Below are 21,875 nucleotides of genomic sequence, written 5' to 3'. Positions count from 1 at the left end.
TAATAGATGAAGATCCTTACCTATTAACCGAAGAAGATGAGCCATTTCCACTCTCTTGTGACGAAGTCAAGCACATGACACGAGGAAAAAGAGTCTTTAAGCCATCAAAACTCAGCATTAACAATCCAGCGGCCTTGGCAAGGAAAGAAAAATTAGACCCCATCCAAGAAACCATTGAAGATGATGATGTTGTGATCAAACAGCTAAAAAAGGCAGGCGCCAACATTTCAGTTTGGGGTTTGCTCATGGCCTCCACAGCTCATAGGGAAGTTGTTCTCAAAGCATTAAGCGCAGCCTAAGTTTCCCTTGACACATCTCCGGACCAACTAGCCAGTATAGTAGGGGCAACCTATGCTAAAAATAGTCTATCCTTTTTAGACTCAGATCTCCCGAAAGAAGGGTCGAGCCACACAAAGTCGTTACACATTACAATTGACTGCAATGGAATGAAAGTCCCTCTAATCTTGGTAGATAAGGGAAATGCACTAAATGTCTGTCCTTTGAAAACCGCAACTTGCCTCAGGTTCAAGACAGAAAACTTCAAACCAACTAGCCAAGGCGTCAGAACTTACGATAATACGAAAAGGGATGTACTAGGGACTTTGCAGCTACGAATATCCACAGGTATAGCAGACTTCCCTGTTTAATTTCAAGTCTTGGATATTCAGTCATCATTCAACTTACTACTAAGGAGACCATGGCTACATCAGATCAAGGCTGTACCTTCTACTTTGCATCAGAAGATTAAATTCATCAAGGACAGTTTAGTGATCACACTTCATGGGGATACCGAAATTATGGGGATTGTGAACGAAATAGAAATCAAGGATAAGTCGCTACTTGAAAATCAACTCGAACAAAAAGAAATACAAGTCAGCGAGTTTGAATTTGAAAGTATTCATGCTGTTCAGTGGGACGATTATGCGAAAGAGCTGGTACCTATCGATAATACGTTCAGTTGTTGTGTGGCCAACATGTTCAAAAACATGAGATTCTTCCCAGGCATGGGTTTGGGTCGTAGACAACAGGGGATCAAAGATGTACCAATCATTCAAAAAGTAGTTGGGACATTCGGATTGGGGTATGAACCTACCAAAGAAGACTGGGCCCGATATTGGAAGATAAGAAAAGATAAGGCGAGTGCGATGAGACAAGGGCATGTTATCGATCTAATTAACATGAAGTCTTATCGTAAAACCCTTAATGGATGTTTCATGAAAGTAGGGGAAGATTTGGCTTATTGTAATTTTTCAGAACCCTTCATCGATCACGTCACGAGTACTCGCCAACCAGGATTTGAGATTTTCTTTGGGATGAGTTGGCCTGATAAAGAAGAAGACAGAGCATCTGAAGACTTGAAGAAGCAAATAATTGGCAGACAACTATGGATTCACTCAATATTGCTCAAATGTTTCTCGAAGAAGAAAACGTGTTAGTCCTATTAGTCAAGAGTGGAGTTCAAAACCCACAGTCTGTAATCAAACCCGCAGTCAGGTCCCTTTCCAATTACCATGTAATGAGTCCTTTACTGTATGTCGAGTCTAGTCCTGTTAAGTCTGTCGAGTCCGCAGTAAGTTCTGCCACCCCATCTATCTTTAATGAAATAGAAAAAGTTTCTGATTACCCCAAGTGCAATAATGACTTAATTGATAATCTGACTTCGAAGGACGAATCTTCTGATGAAGAAACTCCTATCGAATTAATTAAGCTACTTGAACAATAAGATGAACGTTAGGCTCAACCTGTAATGGAAGAAACAGAATTAGTCAATCTCGAGACTAAAGATAATCCTCAAGAGATTCAAATTGGAGTCACCTTATCTCCCGAGGAACGCAATGGGATAGTGGATTTGCTCAGAAATTTCAAGGACGTATTCGAGTGGTCATATGAGGACATGTCAGGAGTAAGTACGGATATTGTTCAATATTAGATTCCATTGCATCCCGATGCTCAGCCAGTAAAGCAGAAACTCTGACGTATGAAGTCAGAATGGACTTTGAAAATTAAAGAAGAGGTCACTAAGCAGATCAATACCAGATTCTTGGAAGTAGTAGAGTACCCAAAATGGATCACTAACGTAGTTCCAGTGACTAAAAAAGATGGAAAAGTGAGAATGTGCGTGGACTTCAGATATTTAAATAAGGTCAGTCCAAAGGATAGTTTTTCGTTGCCTCACATAGATGTATTGGTGGATAATACAGCAGGGCATGCCATGCTTTCGTTTATAGATGGGTTTTCAGGGTACAACCAGATAAAGATGGACTCTCGCGATATGCAAAAGACGTCATTCATCAAACAATGAGAAATATTTTGTTATAAAGTCATGCCTTTTGGTTTGAAGAACATTGGGGCTACCTATCAAAGGGCAGCTACGACCTTATTGCACGACATGATACACAAGGAGGTCGAGGTCTATGTGGATGACATGATAGTAAAATCCAAAGAATGATTGGGGCACGTCGCTGCACTAGAGAAATTTCTTACAAGGATCCAAAAATACCAGTTACGCCTTAACCCTCAAAAATGCATATTCGGAGTGACCTCTGAAAAATTACTTGGATTCGTAGTCAGTCAAAGGGGGATCGAAGTAGACCCTGAAAAAATCAAAGCTATATAAGAAATGGCACCTCCTAAGACTGAAAAACAGATTCGGGGGTTCTTAGGCAGAATTCAGTATGTCAGCAGATTCATCGTTCAACTCACCAATGTGTGCGAGCCTATATTCAAGCTTCTCAATAAGAACGAGCTGACAGTATGGAATGAACAATACCAAAAAGCTTTCGACCAAGTTAAGGAGTATCTCTCAAATCGGCCCATTTTAGTTCCACTTACCCCAGGTGAACCTCTTCTCCTTTACTTGTCAATCACGGAAGAAGCTATGGGATGCATGCTGGCACAGTACGACAAAGACAATCACAAAGAGAGGCCATCTACTATATCAGCAAAAATATGTTAGAGTATGAATGAAAGTATTCAGCTCTCGAAAAGACTTGCCTGACACTAGTATGGGCTACTCAAAGGCTTCGACACTACATGCTTTCTCATTCTGTTATCTCGGATGGACCCCCTAAAATATCTCTTCGAAAAGCCGGCATTGATAGGTAGAACTGCACGTTGGTTGTTGTTATCAAAATTCGATAGTACCTATGTTATGCAGAAGTCTATCAAGGGAAGAACGGTAACATAATACTTAGCTGATCACCCAGTGGTAGAAGAAATAAGACCTATCGATCAATTTCCAGATGAAAATATCATGAACCTTGAAGAAGAATTGTGAGATAAAGTATGGCAATTATACTTTGATGGAGCGGCAAATCAAAATGGATTTCGAATAGGGACAGTCTTATTCTCTCCGGAAGGATGCCACATCCCGATCGCTATTAAGCTAACTTTTTCCAATACTAATAATACAGCTAAATACGAAGCGCGCATCGCTGGGCTCAAGGCTGTTTGAATCTGGGTATCACAGAAATTGAAGTATTTGGAGATTCAGCCTGGGTTATACATCAATCGTTGGAAGAATGGAAAACTAAGGATGTAAAACTGAAACCCTATCATGAGTATCTACTAAATTTAGTAAGGAAGTTCAAAGCCATCTTGTTCCAACATCTGTCTAGGGAAGAGAACAGATTCGCTGACGCTTTGGCTACTCTTTCTTCAATGATCTATTTTCCTTCAAGCATGGAACTAAGGCCTATCACAATCGAATAAACATGCTTATTGCCATTAGGTCGACATCACTGCTCGACTCCCTGACGGAAAGCCATCGTACACTAACATCCAGAAAGTATTTTAAAAACAAGAGTTCCTAGTTGAAGCATCAAGGAAAGAACGACAAACCCTACAGAGATTCGCATCCCAGTTCATCCTGTGTGCAAGAAACTTATATAAGAGGTCTTATGATGGAATTCATTTGTCATGTGTTGACGAAAATCAAGTAGAACGGTTAATGGAAGAGTTGCATTCCGGAGACCGTGGACCGCATATGAGTGGGAAAATGTTAGCCAAATGAATCATGAGACATGGGTATTATTGGCTAACATTGGAAACAGACTGTCATCACCTAGTCAAGACCTGCCATAAAGGCCAAGTACATGCTCACCTCATACATGTACCTCCATCTCAATTAGTTGGTTTGACTTTGCCATGGCCATTTTCTATCTGGGGAATTGATATAATTGGTAAGATCACACCTAAAACATCAAATGGACATGAGTACATTCTCGTGGCCATTGATTATTTTACAAAATGGGTAGAGGCAACTTCATATGTTGTTCTCACTGCATCCAAATTTGCCAAATTCGTCGAAACACATATTATCAGTCGATATGGGGTACCTTCGGAACTGATATCTGATAACGGGTCACATTTTAAAATTGAAGTTGTCGCTTTATGTTCAAAGTTCAAGATCCGACACCACAAATCATCACCCTACCGTCCCCAGACTAACGGAGCAGTTGAAGCAACCAATAAGAATCTCAAGACGATCATCAAGAAAATGTGTCAATCGCATAGGGATTAGTATGAAAAATTACCATTTGCGCTCTGGCATACTGTACCTCGATAAGATCTTCCACCGGGACCACCCTTTATTCACTAGTATACGGAATGGAAGCTGTCTTACTAGTTGAAATGGAAATCCCATCCCCCAGGATTCTAATGGAAAGTTAGTTATCAGAAGCAGACTGGGTTCGTCACCAGTATAAAGAGTTGAATTTAATCGATGAAAAACAACTTAGAGCTCTGTACCATGTGCAAACTTATCAGAGAAGAGTCGCTTGGGCATTTGATAAAAGGGTTAAATTTCGCGACTTACAAATTGGGGAGCTAGTACTGAAAGAAAACCGAGCACCCATCTTTGATCTTAGAGGTAAATACAAACCCAATTGGGGAGGTCCTTTTATTATCAAAGAGGTACTACCTGGGAAAGCTGCCAAACTCCAAGATCACGATGGCTTTGAATTATCAGAACCGACAAACCTTGACTAGATCAAGCGGTATTATATTTGAGGAGGCCATCTTCGGTCGAACCAATTTTCCTATCACCTAGTTAAACATCTCATTTCTCAGCCCCTTACAGCCATTTAAAAAAAAATATTTTTCTTTCTCAGCCCGTTCACCTAACCTATGGGAGGGAAATCTTCGAACTACATTTTGGTCTGATCCCAAAATTCTGGGGTACGTAGGCAACCTGAGAAGTTACGTCAGGCCCGACCAGTTCAAAAAATAAAAATAAAAAAAAATTGTCAAAATGGGGAAGGAAAAGAAAATTATTTTTAAAGAAATGCCACACAAAGGACATTCGGGTTATTGAGCCTGAAGTCTCCTTTCTTTCTTAGCCTACTCCTAAGCCCACCTAAGTACTGCATGGAAAGGTCGAGGAAAATAACAAGTGTGATCAGACAGTAACTCCAAAAGTTCAAAAAAAAAAAAAAAGCTTGCTAAGTTGAAAACCCTAAAGGGCGACTTAAGCAAAATTTAAGGCAAGCTCGTGAAGTTGAAAATTCGAAAGGGCGGCCTTTGCAACAATCAGGAAAAAGAAAATTGTATGCTCGCTAAATTGAAAACCTGAAAGGGCAATCTAGGCAAAAGGTAGAGCAATCGAAAGAAAATCTCCGTCGAGCCGAGAATCTGAAGAGCCGAGCCAAGTTAGAGCATCAGAAACCTGAATGACCAAGCTTCAATACCCAGTTTAAGTCAGGCAAAGACTTAGAAGCCACATGTATCTTGTCTACGACTTGTCTGGAAAAGTTTACTTTCCCAAGCGAGCCAAAGGGGAAAGAACGTGATCTCTAAGATGAATCTCAAAAGTGAATATTTGTTCCCAACAGATGAGCCTGACTCATGATCTTCAATAAAATCAAAATTAAAAGTGAATCCTTATTGCATTTTTGGTAATCTAAGACTTCTAATTTTCATATTAAGGGGTACTTCTCCTTTTGTTTGGAAGCATATTTATTTTCCCCCTACATTAGGGACATGTCTTTTCAAAATATGTTCAATTAACTCCAGTGTAAGATCCTATCAAACTAGGGGCATTTTTTGTTCTTAAGCCTGATCAATTCTAGTCCCAAAGGATAAGAAAAATCTGAAATTGAAGGTTACCCTTTCGATAGTATTTTTTTGAAAATCCCCTGAGGTTCAAAGAAAGTTAAAATGTAGATCTGACCTTTATAAAAAATAAATAAATAAATAAAAATTTGGTTTTACTCAGATTTTGCTCAGACCTACTTAGATTTTGCTCAGACCTATCGAGATTCTTTCTCGGATTTTGCTCAGATGCCCCGAGAGTTTTCTCGGATTTTGCTTAGATCCGCCGAGATTCATCTCGGATTATTCTCAGACTTACTCAGACCTACCGAGATTCTTTTTCGGATTTTACTCAAACCTGTCGAGATTCTTTATCAAATTTTGCTCAGATATCGCCGAGGGTTTTCTAAGAATTTTGCTCAGACGCTGCCGAGGGTTTTCTAAGATTTTGTTCAGACTCCGCTGAGGGTTTTCTTAGATTTTGCTTAGATACCACCGAAGGTTTCTCAGATTTTGCTCAGACCTGCCGAGATTCTTTCTAGGATTTTGCTGAAATACCGTCGAGGGTTTCCTCGAATTTTGCTCAGACGCCGCCGAGGGTTTTCTCCGATTTTCCTCAGATGCCGCCGAGGGCTTTCTCTCATTTTGCTCAGATACCGTCGAGGGATTTCTCAGATTTTGCTCAGACACCGCCGAGGGTTTTCTCCGACTTTGCTCAGATACCGCCGAGGATTTTCTCGGATTTTGCTCAAACATAGTCGAGGGTATTCTCGGATTTTGCTCAAATGCCGCCAAGGGCTTTCTCGGATTTTTCTCAGACCCGCTGAGATTCGTCTCTGATTATTCTCAGACTTACTCAGACCTGCCGAGATTCTTTCTCGGATTTTGCTTAGACCCACCGAGATTCATCTCGGATTTTACTCAAACCTACTAAGAATTGGCTCAGACCTGCCGAGATTATTTCTTGGATTTTACTCAGACCTGCCAAGATTCTTTCTCGAATTTTGCTCAGATACCACCGAGGGTTTTCTCAGATTTTGCTCAAATACCGCCGAGGGTTTTCTCGGATTTTACTCAGACTTTGCTCAGATTTTGCTCAGACCCACCGAGATTCGTCTTAGATTATTCTCAGACCTACTCAGATTTTTCTCAGTTTATGCTTAGATTTTACTTAATTTTATTAGATTTTATAAAAAAACAGTTTGCTATCTTCTTAGCATGAATGTGCAGAATGAAGGTGCACATTTTCAAAATCAGCACTACACAATAGCACACACATGTATTCACATTGCATTTGCATTAGTCAATCCTTGAATTTTTCAAAATTCAACGATCTGACATTTTTCCAAGGAGAAGTTATCCTCAAGGATCTGGACTCTTCGACAAATTTTCGAATCAGACTGTAAAATGGACTGTCACTAGATTTGGCATTCAGATGTTGCGCTATCTACCACAAAAGATTGGGCATCTAGTTTGCTTCCACCCTCTACCAAAGAGGGGGGCATCTGTAGACACCCCATTTTTGCATTTGCCTAATTCGACAATTCGTCACCCGATTTTGATGGATTCCGAATGATGAATATGAAAGAACTTGAAAGCTTGTGAGTACTGCTTGATTCCTTCTGTTTCTAGTTTCTTTTCATCCCCCCTATTCGTCACAACTCGACATAGAAGTTTACGCACGCTTAGGATCGCTACATCTTACACCTGACTTAGCAAGCACGTACGCATAGGTTCGTTACAAAATTCGATAACTTAGAGACCTTGCTACACTAGAAAAATATAACTTTAGAACTTAGAAATATTCCCACAATGACTGAAAGAAACCTTACGATAAAATTAAAAAAAAATCAATAAAAAATCATCAAAATGACGAAAATACCCTTCATAAATTTTAGATCTCCGAAAAGTTTCAAAAGTACCTCTATTGCACTCAGAATGTAATTTTCAATCTAACGGAACCCAAATCGATGAAAACAGAGAACACCGAGAAAAATCTGTAAAAATCACCAAAAGACCAAAATACCCCTCAATATCCTACTCTACAATTTAGAGATATCGATCCCTAGGACAATGTAATAAAAATAGAAATCCAATCTAAACTAAAAATAAAATTCAAATTAAAAATTAAACAATTTAAATTAAAAAATCCAAACAATAAAATTAAAATCTAACAATTAAAATTAAAATCAAACAATTAAAATTAAAATTGAACAATTAAATCCAACCAAATTTTTTTTTCAAATTAAAAATAATAATAATAAAAAAGAATTCGATCAACCAAAATAAAAATTTCAAGTAATCAACCATTAAAATTAAACTCAAATTCTATCAATAAATTTAAAATTTAAAATCGAATCCAATCTAAAATCAAATTAAAACTCAAAACTTAACCAATTGAAACAAAATCAAACCGACCAACAACCAATATTAAAATCAAAATTCAAATTAAATTTTAATTGAATAATCAAAATTTAAAATCAAATGGAAATCAAACCAAATGTAAATTAAAATTAAAACATTAAATTCAAATCAAACTGTCGACAACTTTAAAATTCAAATTTTAATCAAATCAACTAATCAAAATTCAATGGGAGTAAATTACCGTAGTATGAGTAGCGTGGGATCCCCCTCTCTCATTTTTTTTTTAAAAAATATATAAAAAAATTTCAAAAAAAAAAAAAATAACAAAATCACATTTTTTTTCTTCTTCTTCTCCAAGGCACCCCCTTACCCCACGTTCTCTTCTTCTTCTCTAACACCTCTCCACTCCAACGCACCCCCTTTCCCATTACCTCACGTTTCTGTCTCTCTATCTCCCTCTCTCTCCCATGTTCACGTTGGACAGCAACTACCCCCACGTTCTCAGTTCCTCTTCTTCTCTAATACATCTCTTCCATCGATGCTCTCTCTGGTTTTTTAACTAAAATAAAAGAAAAAATAACCCCATGATCTTCCTCAACTGATTCACGTTCTACCCACCACAGCAACTCATCTTCCACTCAAACTCCTTTAAAAATGGCAAAAAAAAAAGAGGACATTTTTTGTTTGGCTGCCATTGACACAAAAGAATCGTTTCGATTAAACCTGCAACCTATTTTCATTCATCGAAAAAAACCAGCCACCTTCTCCATTGACGCCCTTAGTTTCCCCCTCTCTTCACCATTAAAAACAATAACAGCCATCTTCTCCATTGATCCTCTTCATCTTCACACCACCTCCAATAGTAGCTGAGCCACACTTCCTCTTCATTTTCAGCCATTAAAACCAGTTGAGAGGCATACGTTTTCTTCATTTCTTATTGCCACAAACCATCCCCTTGTCACTTTTTTTAGCAATCTAAAGATTACATAAAAAAAATCTCTCTGCTACCTTCAGTTTAACCAATCCATTGACCCTTCTTCTCACAATTTTCAAGACTAGCCATTTACACCCGATCACACACAGTTTCATCACAGTAGTCGCCATCTTCTTCATCACTGTCCTCATTCTATCAGTCACACATTCACTCTCTCGATTTCTCTTTCAGCCTCACCATCCCGGCCTTGATCCCTTTCATCAACCCTCTCCTACACATTTTTTCAATATTGGCAGACCTTCTTTCCCTCTTATGGTCCCTCTTGATCTGACTCACTCATATCAGATTTATGGTCCAATAACCACCCCTTCCCAGTCATTCTCGATTTCAACCCCATTCAACTTCTCTCGTTCTCATTCAGATCTTGTGAACCCATACTCGCAAGCCTCCAAGTTATACCTGAAGGAATCGACATCTGATAATTTTCTTTATAGGTAAGTTCATGGTTGGATTTTTTTATTTTTTATTTTTTCTTTGTTCTTCCTTTATTTTTCGTCTTTATGATTTTTTTTATGCATTGATAGCATTATAAAAATGTTTGTTTACATGATTTTTGTTTATTTTTATTCATTCTTGCACATTGAATAGGATGATTAGAAGTGTGATTTTTTTTTTTAAATTTTTTTTTATTTTCATTTTTAAATTAGAATCAATTCATCGATTTTTAGGGTAGGCGTGACACTATGGAAATCTTTACAATTTCGAACTATTAGTGAATCGATTTGCACATTTTGTTGATAAATTGATTGGTTAACTTGTTAATATCAAGATGGTGGACCGGCTCATTGTTGATATTTATCCGGTCGATTTGGTGATTTTTGAGGTTATTGGGTCAACTCATCAATGTTGATATTAATCAACTCAATTTTTTGTGTGTTCATGAAAAACTAAATCGAATTTTTCAATAAAAATCAACAAGTTGACTTGTTGATTTTTTGTGTGATTTGAAAATTTCAAATCGAAATATCTTATGAAATTGGGCATTTGAGTCAACTCGTTGGTTTTAATACACGTGGCGTTTCAAAAATTGAGTTTCTTTGATAAAAATTGTTTAAATTAGGCATGTGGGTTAAATCACCGATTTAATACACGTGGCAATTCAAAAAAAAAAAGGATTCTTTTGATTAACAAATTGCGAGTCGACTCGCTGATTTTGGGGACACTGAAAATTTGAATCGATTTTATTTTAAAATTAGGCATATGGGTCAACTCACTGATTTAATGCACGTGGCATTCCAAAAATCAAATTTATTTGATAAAAAAATATGTGAGTTGACTCACTGATTTTAATGCACGTGATAATTTAAAAAAATCGAATTTCTTTGATAAAATGTTGTCATTCAGCAAATTCACTATTGTTGTATACATGACATAGAAAATCGATTTCATATTATTCAAAATGTGACTGAATTAATTTTTTAATTTTTGGTACCACGTAAGCCTTACTAAATCGTGGGGTTCTATCATACGAAATTCGAGAATCCATGTAGTTATTTTAGTCGTAAGATTCATTTAGTAAATCCAATGTAATTCGATGATAATTGGACCTTAATTTGACCTTTAGTCTTTGAATGTTGACCATAGGATATTTTTGGATCGTAGTAGAGACTAATCATCTTGATCAAGCGGGTTCGGTGCCTAACACCTTTCGAAACCCGTAACCTGACCCCTTACCCATCTCTCTGATCCGTAGACTGACCCATATCCATTTGGAGTTAATTTTGGTTCCTAGACCTAAACTAGGTGGTGACTCCCGATTCTTTAAAAAATTCTCGAGATACGTAGTCGAACCTCTAATCCGCTATTTAGCGGATGGTCGTGGGTCGAGGCGATTTCAGTTTTACCTCGTCGATAACCAAGAAGATAATAAATTACCTGTCGACCCTATCTTAGCTCATTGAATAACTCAGGTTGAAACTGCATTGAAAAATATCAAAGACCCCGACGATCTTGCTCTTGGATTAGGGGCAATGACCTTGTTTCCCACGGTCCATCTGTCGGAGAAGTTCATAATGCTAGACATGGAGAAGTTTAACGGGATTGGATGTCCTAGGAATCACTTGAAAGTGTATGTCGGCATAGTGCAATCTCAGGGTCTGAGTGATGAACAGATGGCTCAACTTTTTTAAAGAACCCTTACAAGTCCTACCCTACGTTGATTAATGTCATTGGACTCATCTTGGGTAAGAACATGGCATAAATTGATGAAGGAGTTTATTGGTCGGTATTCATTCAACACAGATATTGAACTCACAAGAAGAGACCTAGAAACTACTAAACAAAAGCCCGGGGAAACTTTCACTGAGTTCATTGCTCGATGGAGAGCTAAAACCGCTCAATTGTGGAACAGACCTCAAGAGAAGGAACATGTCAAGATCATCCTCAGGAATCTCACTCCAAATTATGCCAAGTACTTGATGCCTTAGTACATTCCCAATTTTCAATCCCTCATTGAGGTTGGAAATCAAGTTGAGGATGCCTACTTTTCGGGATTTTAAGTAACTCGTCTGAGTCAAAATCCAAACATTTCAAACCTAATGTCAATTCCTTACAAGTAGCCAGCACCTCTTTCGCACTATCTCCTCAAGCTACTCAGCCTTACAAACCAAGCCTAGGAGACAATTTGTCAATCTTGGAATGTCCCTTAGTTTTGCTTATCAAAAATTGAGAAAAAGGGGATTGTTGACACTTTTACAACCTAAGCCTTTGCCTAATCCTTTTCCTCCAAACATGAATAATGGGCAATTCTGTGAATTACATCAGATGCCTGGTCATGTTCTTGACAGGTGTATTTCTCTCCATCATGTTATCCAAGACTTGATTGAACAAGGAGAGGTCACCATACCCAATCCTATCACACCTATTGTTAAAACTAATCATTTACCTACCTTTCAAAATCAACTTCCTTCTACTTTAAATCTGATATCCCTATTCAAATCCGATTCGATTGACCCAATTTCTTTCATTTATTCAGTCAGTCCTAACAATGTACCTCCACCATGCCGAGATGAGCATATTACCCCAAGACAGTACTAGAACTAAAGAACAGAGAAATTATTGAAGCAATGGGTTGTCCAGCATATGACAAGCTTGAATCTGAATATGAAGAGCTAGTAAAAGTAGGCAAGTTCAAGTCATCTATCGAAGATAACTGAAGTGGCATAGAACCTAGAATTGTGTCCCTCCATTCAGAATGATTTCGTCTTTTTAAGTTTTCTTAGTTTTTTTTAAGCTTCAGTTGCATCAGTCTTTGAGTACAATTAGTTATATTTAATTTTGGGCTTTAGTAAGGTTTGTCAGTCTATGTTCTTTTTTATTCTAATAAATAAAGAACTTTTTGATTATTATGTGTGCAATAATGATGTGAAAATAAAAACTAACATAAGAAATGACTTAAAGCTCACCAATCAAATTTGATAAATATTAAAATTAAATAGTACACTCAAGAAGTACAAATTGGTACAACATTATCTTCAGGGGAATATGAGAGAATAATAAACTTACTTGAGAAATTCAACAATGTTTTTTCATGATCTCATGAGGATATTGATAGATTGCACCCAAATAGATCAAGGCATAAAGTCGAGGGTGAACTTTAAGATCAAAGATTATCGATCAAGAATGATATAGTTGAAACCATCACAAATGTGCCGAGACCTACAAGAAGGGATCCATCATGTTTTTCACTCAGGGAAAAGAGTTATCATTCACAAAAGAACATGAAATTTTCTTTGAAGTTTGGAAATGGTTGAACGAGTCAATGTCAAATACAAAGAATTCAATCATACTCAACTTCGTAAAATAAGACTAAAGATTACTCCTTCTCAAAAGAAGACTAAAGATTGCTTCTTCTCAGAAAAATACTGAAGATTACCCCTTCTCAGAGGAAGACTGAAGATTACTTTTTCTCAAAAGAAGACCTTCCTCGACAGAGTAATTAAGACATTAAGATCCTAGAACTTTAACCAAATCAATTAGCACTTCACCAAATGAGGCCTTCTTTGGTTGAACTATTTTCCTATCTTACCAAGAAAAAGATAACATTCTTTAGTCCCTCATAGCCTTTAAAAATCAATAGCCTTTTTTTTCTAAACCACACTAACTGACCTCAGGAGGGATATCTAGTATGAAATACGTTTCGAACTGATCCCAAAAGAAAAAAAGAAATATTTAGGGTACGTAGGCAACCTGAGAAGTTACTTCAAGCCCGGTCATGCAAAAAAATTATTCTCTTAAGAAAAGTGTCATCCAAAAGAAAAATCCCCTATTGAAAAGTTCAAAAGAAAAGAATACCAAACTAGGGGCATTTAGAAAGAAAATTAAAATAATTGACAGAAATGATAGAATATCAAACTAGGGGCATTTTGGAAAGTTGAGCCTTATATTTTTTCTTTCTAAACCATATCCTAAGCCCACATATTAAGTCCTCTTGAATGCTTATTGATTCGATTAAAGTGCAGGAAACCAAGAAGTTGTCGAGTTGGTTATTCAAGATCATCAAGAAGAAAGAAAGTTCGCAAAGTCGAAAATCCAAAATGGTGACTTTTTCAAAAGTTATAGTATAACCATAAAAAAAAGGTTTGCTAGGTTGAAAACTTGAAAAGGCGAACTAGGCAAAAATCAAGGCATCATTAGAAAAAGAAAAGAAAAATCCGCTAGGTTGAAAACCTGGAAAGGCAACCTAAGCAAAAATTAGGACATCATCAAATAGGAGGAAATGTCCCATTAAGAAGAAAAATTCAGAAAGAAACTTGTGCAAAAACTAGAAAATGCAGAACCATTCAAGCCATAGCATTTGTTTTTCAGTCAAGAGCTCATATTAGAAGAAAATAATGTTGAAGTCGAAAAAATCAAAATTCATCTTGAACATTGTAAGATCTTCAAGAGTATGTTTACTTGTTCAAGTGTTAGCTAATGGAAGATGTAGAATCATCAACCACTTTGAAGAGAAAGATTTTCTATTCTAATATTTATCAAGATTTTTAAAGTCCAGCTCAAGCATTTTTCAAAAGAAATTTGAAAGAAAATGATCAATCCCTTATTGCACATATGATAATCTTAAGAGTCTTAAATTTAAGAGAATGTCAATTCTTCTATCTGTCATACATCAGAGTCCATATTTTTCAAGCGTAATTCATTACATCAGTTTCGTAGTCAAGTTCCAGTTAAAGCTAACCTCGAAACTAGGGGCATTTTTGAAAGTCATTTAATTCTAAAATTTTGTTCTTAATCACATGATAAAAAGGAAAATCTTATTTAAAAGTTTGATGAAGTCTAATGATAATTATGAATCCAGATGTATGATAAGCCAATAAAGGACCGATCTTTCAAACTTTGAGCTCGATTTTGAATCATAGAACAAATTAATAGAATTGTTTAAGTTCTTATAAATCTAAGCCCGAGAAACGTGACTTAGTAAGTTCGAATCCGAGAAAGTAGACTCCAATTTTTTTAAATCATAGAATGAATTAATAGGATTGTTTAAGTTCCTATAAATCTGAGGCCGAGAAACGTGACTTAGTGAGTTCGAGTCCACGAAACGAGACTCCAACTTTTTTTAAATTATAGAATAAATTAATAGGATTGTTTAAATTCATAGAAATCTATGCCTGAGAAACATGGCTTAGTAAGTTCGAGTCCGAGAAACGAGACTCCAACTTTTTTTGAATCATAGAATGAATTACTAGGATTATTTAAGTTCCTATAAATTTAAGCCCGAGAAATGTGACTTTGTAAGTTCAAGTCCGAGAAACAAGACTCAAACTTTTTTTCAAATCATAGAATGAATTAATAGGATTGTTTAAGTTCCTAAAAATCTAAGCCCGAGAAACGTGGCTTAATAAGTTGAAGTCCGAAAAACGAGACTCCAATTTTTTTTGAATCATAGAATGAATTAACAAGAATGTTTAAGTTCCTGTAAACTTTATGCCGAGAAGCGTGGCTACAATAGACTCGAGTCCGATAAACGAGACTCAAAAGTTTTTGAACTGTTGATATTAAATAGGGAGCGTACCTTCTTATATGCAGCGGAGATCCAAACCTTATTTCGCGTCACGTTGAGTCAATCGTCGGAGATCGGAAGTCCAAAATACCGTCACGTTGACGCTACTAGAACTATCGATGTTTTCACTCCTTAAACCCTAGGGTCCTCTTGATAAAAACCCAGAAACCAGCATCTTAAAGAGAAGTTTCTGTTTTGGGAGAATGTTGTAGATTGTTTTTTCTCTTGTTATCTCATATTCACGTCCCACATCTATCTATTTATAGATAAATATAAGAAGTAAACCCTATTAGGACTCTGACTCCAAAAGGAGTCCTAATACGTGGATAATTAATTGTTTGGGTCCACATAGACGCCCCAAAAAATAACTAATCTGAACTCTAAAAAAGAATTTCAAATAGGATTTAACAAAGTCCCTAGAATGTTATGACTCCAATTACATCATTGTTCAACCTTACTATGATTGTTTTCGTAGCATAAGCACATTTCAATTTTGAATCATTATTGTCAGTGAGAGAAGATCTCTTGGACCTGACACATTTTTACTCAGTAAGCATCACACCATTGCACACACGTACACTTTTGCATTAGTTAAGGAGAAATTTCTAAAATTCGAGGATTTGACATCGTCAGTGAGAGTTCAAGCTCGAGGACCTGACAAACTTGTTTGGGAGAGTTTTACCCTAAAGGATCCGAACGTCCCGACGAATTACTAAATCAAGCTGTAAAATGAACTGTCACTGGCTTTGGCATCTAGATATTGCACTATCTACCAAAATATATTTTTCTATCTAGTTTGCTTCAACCCTCTGCCAAAAAGAGGCATCTATAGACACCCCATTTTTGCAGTCACCTGATTAATCAATTCGTCAACCTGATCGTGACAATTCCCAATGATGTATGATTATTGCAATGCTTTATTTGTTACCAGATATGTTCAAAAATTCAGATGAGGTATCTCAAACTAACAAAACTGTAGAAATCACGTTACGCTAGCAAAATATACCTCTAAAAACATATAAATAATCATCTTGCAGAAAAAAAAAAAAAGCTTTACAATAAAAATCACTAAAAAATAACCAAATTACCAAAATACCCCTAACATCAAAATATCCTTAGAGCCCCCCTTATGCTTAGGAAAATCCATTCGAATACATAAAACAACAACTCGAAACCAAATAAACCATTTCGCCAATTTTCACAAAATTCGACAAAATTATGAAAATGCCCCTCATAAAGTTCACGATTATTTTGTCCAAAACTTTTTTATAAATGACACAAACCAATATTCCCATTAAATTCCTTACAAAAAATCGATTCTGAAACATCTTGGAACATTGAAAAATGACTTAAAACGCAAAAAATCCTCTCTGAGGACAAAACGATAATTTTAATAATTAAAAATTTTAAAATTAATAATTAAAATATTAATTAATGTAAAGTGAAATTCTAATTAAAATTAAATTTTTTAAGTCAAGTCAATCAAGTAAAGACTTAAGTCAAAATTCTAAAGTTAAGTCAATCAAGTAAGACTTAAGTCAAAATCATAAAGTCAAGTCAATCAAGTAATACTTAAGTCAAAATCCTAAAATCTAATCAACTAAGTAAGACTTAAGTCAAAATCCTAAATTCTAGTCAATCAAGTGAGACTTAAATGAAAATCCTAATCAATCTAATAAGACCAAAGTCAAAACCCTAATAGAATTCTAATTAAACTCTAAAACTATCTAATAGAATTCTAATTAATCTAATGTAATTCTAATTAAACACTAACTCTATCTGAAAAGCACATAAAAAAATCTATAAATAAGGGTCCCTACAACCTATTTTAGTATCAAAAAGAAAATCTTAGAAAAAGTAGGTCAAAAAGGCTCCCCAACCTTCCCAAAACCCTAATTTTGAAGTCCTAACTCCTTACCTAACATTCATACCCCAACTTTATCTCAAAAAAATACTTAGAACCCTTTCAAAAATACTTAGAAATTCATAAAAAATTCAAAAAAATTCAAATATAAGAATGATGTACTTTTTCTTGGAGATCCGAAGCGAATATGGTAACAGAATGAAGCGAGGAGTGTTGTACGGAGAGCTGTTCTATAAGATCTGAGGGAACAAAATCGTTGCATTCGCAAAGGTAAATATTTTTATTTTTTTTCATTATTTATGTCTTTTTAGCAATGTAATTTTATTTGGGAAAAGTAAAGACCGGCATTTGCCGGGTGGGGTTGGTGCCAAACACTTTCCAACCCCGTAACGTGATCCCCGGATGTGTATTTTCTTTTGTAGATTAGTGTCATTTTCCTTTTAGAGTCAATGTTCTGTTCCTAGACCATAATAACTAGGTGACGACTCCCAAACCTCAAAAATCAAAGCGGATCCGCGCACCCCGCAGATCGAGGGCGCTTTCAATAGGAGATGATAATTATGCATATCAAAAGGCATATAAATGTAACTGACTTGCCATGGATCTAATTCTTGTTGATTTCAGATAATGCTCAAACAATTTTTCTTTTCTTTTTTTAAATTTGATTCGAGGTGTATCATTTCAACTTGTTCAACCTGCTCAGGAATCAGTTTTCAAAATAAGGATTCTTACAGGTAGTAAACCTCATGATGAAACCTAGAAATTTAGGTCCCATGAAGTCTTCTAAGGAAGTGAGGCTTATCTGGTTGGTGCCACATTATTGTTGGTGGAGATTGTGTTTCCTCTTCATTGTTTTTTCTTGATAACGAAGTAGGATCCACAATTATCAATGGAATTTGATCAAATAACATTGTCATTGATGATAAATTTAGTATATTTTTATCGCCATATGCATTTTTTTTTATATCACACATGTGTGGCCGGAATCCGGTGAACGACTGTCGACGTATTTAATGCAACATCGCTTCGTATCATTTTTGATGACCTAGATGGATTACTTTTCATCTGTGCCCATCCATGGTCCTGATACCTTTTGCACTACTTGCGTCGCTTCAACTGGGCTCAAGCTGTCCCCTCGGGCATATGTGCTCTACTTTTTTTTTCTATAAATTGATAAATTAGTGCATTCTTCGTTTGCTATTGTGCTGGAATACTGCATACTTGTCACTATGTTTTCTATGAAGAATTTTTCTATTTTCTTTTCTATTTTACTGTTACCATTACCTCATTCACACCGAGGTAATCTTCTCTTCCTTGGTCTACTTTCTTCTACTTTTCTATTTCTGTTATGGCTATCAATGTATCTCAACTCCGGCGGAGTTTGTACATTCCCTCCTCTATCGACATCCAAGTAGATGGGGACTCTGATACTCCTGGTGAATGCCACCAACGGGAAATCTTTGTTTATGCCGACCAAATTAAGGCTGACCGTAGTTTCCCTCTCTCTGATTTTCTTAGAGAGGTACTAAGTAAGATAAATCAGACTCCTGGCCGAATGTCTAAGAACTTCTACCGTCTGGTGGAGGCTACATAGAAGATGGACATTACCTGCAACGCCTTTCTTTCCCATTACAATCTGAAGGCCATCCCCCAACGATCGGGATACTACTCATTGTCCTCAAAGAGTGCAGCGGTGGCCCTGATTCCCTCTCTCCCTAGTTCTAACAAGGGGTTGCACAAGGCTCCCCTTTACGCTTCTGGAGACTGGGAGTTTTCCCCAGACAGTCCTCATGAGGCATTCAGAGTCTTTCGGACCTTCTAGGGTAATAATATCTTGAGACTACTGGCTATGTTCTGCTTCTTATCTTGTCCAGAGTTTATTTTGTTTTCTTAACGAATTTTTTCTTCTTTCACAGATTCTTCTATTTTGGTGACTACGGAGGCTAGGAAAGAACAACATAGAGCATTCGAAGATCGGAGGCTAATGGCAGTGGATCTTTGAACCAGGGCTGCGGAGAAGGGGATAGTGGAAGATCTCCTAGGTGATGTTCCGCAATCACTTTCACGACGAACTCCTTCTAGTAGAGCTAGATGTGCCATGGACGACCTTGACCCCTCATGTCCTAACTCTATTTCCATTCGGCCCCCTCTACAATGACGGGATCCTAGTCATCTGGCTCCTCCCTCCAACGAGTACTCATGACGTTTGATCTATTCTGAGTGGCACTCTCATCATCCTAGGATTTTGTTAGGGTCCTCCGACACGATGGACATCAACTTCTTAGAGTTCCAGCTCTCACATTCCCTTGCCATTAATGCTGGTCCTCCCACTGTCCCAGCCAAGAAGTAGAGAAAGAAGAGGAGCCAGACTTCTTATGGTTCCAGCCTTTTTAGAGAGGCTGGTCAACTAGCTGTGGTATTTGGGGAGCCTGCTGCCTTTGCTACTATTCCTACTTTCTGCTTCTATTGTGGTTGCTACCGATGCTACTATTAATGCCGCTGTTATTTTTATAGAAATAACAAGTAGGGTAGAGTTTTGCCACCACCAAGGAGGGTAGCCCTATTCCTGACCTTCAACCATGGAAGAGGTACCGATTGGTCAGGAAGAGTTTGAGGAGTCATTCTCTTCCAGAGGAGTCCAAGCACAAGGGCCATTTTCTTCGCAAGACTCCTCTAGAGGAGGCTACTTATGCTTGGATGGGACGTGGGGCCTTTCTTCTGGGTGGGAATGAGAGCAACATTTTTTAGCTCCTCTGCCACGTCTGCAATAAAAGTTGCCAGGTAAAAGACCCAATAACTACTGCTTCCCTACTTTCCCAATCTATTTCTCCCACGGACTAGGATGTTGCTGATCGGACCAATGCTGACCTGGGCTTCGGCCGCTTCGTCCACGACTTTCATCAGGTATCTACTACCCCTTTTACTCTACTATCCATTTCATAATTTTCGCATACTCATACTGATCTTTTTGTCTCGTAGGCTCACGTATATGGGGCCTTGGCCTTCCTAAAGTGGTATGAGGTTGATAACCAGGCAGCCACCCTAGCTAGAGCATAGGAAGAAAAATATAACTGCAATTTAAACTGAGTTGGCCTTTTCTAGTCTATTTTTTCGAGAGGCTAGAGAAGAAATGGAGGCTAATCTGGCCCAATTCTCCAAGGCCAACTTAGTCTTAGAGGCATCTAATAGGAAGTTGACAAATCTCTAGGGCGTTCTCCAACTGGAGCAAGCCAACTATAAAGAGAAAGTGCAAAGGAGAGACTTAGACTTAGTGGAACTCTAAGAGAAAGTGCAACAATAGGAGCTCGAACTAAACTCTCTGAGAACAAGTGTTGATTCAGTCAGGGCTGCTCAAGCCAAGGAGGATGAGGCTGAGACTAGAAAGCTTTTAGGAAAATTACTTCCACAAAGCTTACCACGAGGACTTTGAGGCCGATCGACTTCAGTACGAAGAAGAGGTTGAGGAAGGGGATGATTGAAATCGCCTCGACCCCCTCATTTTTTCATTAAATAGCAGATAGGGGTCCGAAATTACATATCTCGGGGATTTTAAAAGAATGGGGAATCGCCACCTAGTTTAGGTCTAGGAACCAAAATTAACTCCAAATAGATATGGGTCGGTCCGTGGATTAGAGAGATAGGTAAGGGGTCAAGTTACGAATTTCGAAATGTGTTAGGCACCGAACCCGCCTGGTCAAGATGATCAATCTCTACTACGATCCAAAAATATCTTACGATCAACATTCAAAGACTAAAAGTCAAACTAGGGTCCAATCATTATCAAATTGCATCGGATTTACTAAACAAATCTTACGGTTAAAATAATTACATGATTTCTTGAATTTCGCATAAATGAATCCCACAATTTAACAAGGCTTATGTGGCACCAAAATTAATGGATCAATTCGATCACATTTAGAATAATATGGAATCGATTTTCAATGCCACATATACAAAATTAATGAATGAGCTCATTGACGATATTTTATCAAGGAAATTTGATTTTTAAATTGCCACGTGCATTAAAATCAGTGACTCGACTCACATGTTTTTAATAAAAGGAATTCAATTTTGAATCGCCACATATATTAAAATCGGTGAGTTAACCTGCAAATTATTAATCAAAGAAATCTTGATTTTTTTTAAACTGCCACGTGTATTAAAATCAACGAGTCGACTCACATGTTTTTTCATAGAAAATTTTGATTTAGAATTTCCAACGCACAAAAAAAATTAGTAAGCTGACTCACGTGCTCGTTTCATAGAAAATTTTGATTTGGAATTTTCAATATCGCCACGTGCGCCAAAATCATTGAGTTAACTCATATGTTTTTAACCAAAGAAATTTTGATTCTATGAATTGCCACGTGTATTAAAATCAGTGAGTCGACTCGCATGCCCAATTTCATGAAACATTTCGATTTGGGACTTTCAATTGATGCAAAAATCATTGAGTCGATTCTGTATACCCAATTTCATAGAATATTTCTAATGTACACAACATCAACGAGTCAACTCAACAATCTTGATAAAAAAATTAAAAAATTCAATTTTTTTACCCTCCACGTGTGTCAAAATTAATGAATTAATCAACATATTTTTTTTTTAAATCGATTTTTTTA

The sequence above is a fragment of the Akebia trifoliata genome, chromosome 5, assembly GCF_017979445.1.
Source record: "Akebia trifoliata isolate Shusen 1 chromosome 5, ASM1797944v1, whole genome shotgun sequence".
NCBI classification, from domain to species: domain Eukaryota; kingdom Viridiplantae; phylum Streptophyta; class Magnoliopsida; order Ranunculales; family Lardizabalaceae; genus Akebia; species Akebia trifoliata.
This window is presented reverse-complemented; position numbering follows the sequence as displayed.